At 37.4% G+C, this 3,202-nt stretch overlaps 1 pseudogene; it reads right to left on the reverse strand.

Moving 5' to 3' along the window:
* Window positions 1–391: 391 nt before the first annotated feature.
* LOC120224023 lies at window positions 392–857 on the reverse strand (annotated as a pseudogene).
* Between the last annotated feature and the right edge of the window lie 2,345 nt (window positions 858–3,202).

Genomic DNA, 3,202 nt, shown 5'->3' on the forward strand with positions numbered 1-3,202 from the left:
CTGCTCTTTCTCTTCTCCTCAACTCTACATGGCTCACCATGAAGGCGGTTCTCTCCCCTCCATGTCTCCTGGTTCTGGCCTGTTTTTATCTTCCCAGGTTTGCAATCATGCAACTATGAAGTTGTCTTCTTAGTGGACTCTGTTTCTTCTCCTTCCAGACTCCTGCGGTTCAGTGTTCTGTGGCTTCTCTGTTTGAGAGATGAGGGTGAGAGAAAGTACACAGTTCCCTACTTCTCTGCCATCTTGCCTCCCCTGTTATCATTCAGAATTAAAGGAGAGATAAAAATTTTCTCAAAGTAAAAGTAAAGAATTTATCACCATTAAATGGGCTTTATAAAAATAATAAAGAGATTTTTTTGTTAGTTCATATCTTTTATTAACCCATATACAATTACTTGCCTTCTGGTTTATTAAAGCAATAGGTCAGACAACATTTGCCACAATAATGTCTGTCAAAGTGGCTGGGCATAAGAACTCCAGTACCATATTCATCTTAAGGGCACTCCTGACAAAGGCTACTGATTTTTCCATTTTCATCCACTGTATAGTACTTCAAGACAACCAGCTTCCCTTTCTTCCTCTTATGTTTATTCTTCTTGGGAGTGGTGGAAGACTCCTCCTCCTTTTCGTAGCAACACAAAGAAGTCTCAACACAAGATGAAGAATAGACTAATTTTGAATGTTGTAGTCAAAGTATATCTATCTTCCAGTTGTTTGCCAGCAAAGATCAGTATCTGATAATCAAGAGAAATTCCTTCCTTATCTTTAATCTTGGCCTTTACATTTTCTATTGTAACTGAAGGTTCAATCTCAAGATTGATAATCTTCCCCATAAGACTTTTCATGGAAATCTGCATCTTGTCAGTGGTTCCACCTGAGGTTGAGAGAAAAGAAGGATCAGACCCAGGGACACAGGAAAGGGCACTGAGTACACTGCTAGCTGGAGAGCTGCTAAAATGTACTTAAACATTTTTAAGCGGAAAAGTCCATAATAATTTTTTAAAATTATGAATGAAAATATGTAAAATATGACAGCATATACAGAAAACATGGAAGAAAGAGTTAAAAATATGTTTTTTAAAGAATGTTTGAACTTATATGACCATCAAACTAAAATAGACTGCTATATACTTAGGTTGTTATATATAAACATGGTAACCATAAACCCAAAAGCTATAATAGATACAAGGAAAACAAGGAGAAAGAATGTCAACATAACACAACAGAAACTGATCAATTACGTAGAAAGAGAGCAAGAGAAAAAGAAAGGAATAGAGAAAAGCTACAAAACAATCAGAAATAATTTAACAAAATGGCAAGAAATACATACCTTTAAATTATTGAATGTAAATGGTCTAAATGTTCCAGTCAAAAGCCATAGGGTAGAAGAATGGATAAAAATACAGGACTCATATTTATACTGCCTATACTGTTTTTCATATTTAAAAACAAATAATGACTGCAAGTAAAGATGAAAAAAACCTTTATTATGTAAATGAAAAAAAGTCCAGGGTAGCAATGTTGATATCAGACAGAGTAAACTTCAAACCAAAGACTGTAAAAGAGACAAAGCGCTGAATTACTTAATAATAAATGGATCAATTCAAGTAGATGACATAACAATTGTGAATATCTATGCACCTAACATTAGAGCACTTAAGTACATAAAGCAAATAATAAAGGATATATAGAGAAAAATACATTAATAGTAGGAGATTTTAACACCCCACCTACATCTATGGATAGATTATCAAGGCAGAATATAAGGATAAAAGGAAGTAGTCTTTTTGCATGACACATTAGACCAGATGAGCATAACAGACACATACAGAACATCCCATTTTTAAACATGCACCCTCCTACACTGTTGGTGGGAATGTAAACTTATGGAGGTTCCTCAAAAAAATTAACACTAGAACTCCCCTAGGACACAGCAATAACACTGCTAGGAATTTACCCAAGGGATACAGGAGTGCTGATGCATAGGGGCGGGCACATGTACCCCAATGTTCATAGCAGCACTCTCAACAATAATCAAAATATGGAAAGATCCTAAGTGTCCATCAACGGACGAATGGATCAAGAAGATGTGGTTCATCTATACGATGGAATACTACATGGCAATGAGAAACAATGAAATCTGGCCATGTGTAGCAACATGGATGGACCCTGAGGGTGTTATGCTGAGCGAAATAAGTCAGACAGAGAAGGACAGATACCATATGTTTGCACGTATATGAGGATTAGGAGGAACTTAACAGAGGACCATGGGGGAGAAGAAGGGGAAAAATAGTTGGGGAGAGGGAGGAGGTAAACTATGAGAGACTCTTGAGTGCTGAGAACAAACTGAGGACTGATGGTTGTGGGGGGGGTGGAGATGGGCATGGGGGAGGGCACTTGTGGGGATGAGCACTGGGTGTTATATGGAAACCAACTTGACAACAAACTATTTGTAAAAAAAAAAAAAGAATTCTTTTATCAGAAAAAAATAAAAATAAAACAAAACAAAACAAATCAACAAAGTGGGTTTAAAGGAAACATACCTCAAGACCCCTGGGTGTCTCAGTTGGTTAAGCGTCCTACTTTGACTCAGGTCATGATCTCACGGTTCATGGGTTTGAGTACCACGTTAGACTTTGTGCTGACAGCTCACAGCCTGGAGCCTGCTTCAGATTCTGTGTCTCCCTCTCTCTCTGCCCCTCCTCCACTCATGCTCTGTCTCTCTCTGTCTCAGAAATAAATAAAACATTAAAAATTTAAACGTATGAAAAAGGAAACATACCTCAACATAATAAAAACTATATATAAAAAGCCTAAAGCTAACATCATATTCAATTGTGAAAAAAATGAAAGCTTGGTTTCTAAGATCAGGAATAAGACAAGGATGTCCCAGCTTGCAATTTTTATTCAACATCTTGTTGGAAGTCCTAACCACAGAAATCAAACAAACAAACAAACAAACAAAAAAATGAGGCATCTATATTGGTAAAAAGAAAAAAAAAGAAAATAGAAGTTTGAAGGGCACCCGTGTGGCTCAGTCAGTTAAGTAGCCAACTTCAGCTCAGGTCATGATCTCACAACTCAAAGTCTTGTTAGCTCGAGCCCCAGTTGAGCTCTTTGCTGACAGCTCAGAGCCTAGAGTCTGCTTCCGATTCTCTCTCTCTCTCTCTCTCTCTCTCTCTCTCCTCTCTCTCTCTGTCCC

The sequence above is a fragment of the Hyaena hyaena genome, unplaced genomic scaffold, assembly GCF_003009895.1.
Source record: "Hyaena hyaena isolate Hyena2069 unplaced genomic scaffold, ASM300989v1 scaffold_1091, whole genome shotgun sequence".
Classification (NCBI taxonomy): Eukaryota; Metazoa; Chordata; class Mammalia; order Carnivora; family Hyaenidae; genus Hyaena; species Hyaena hyaena.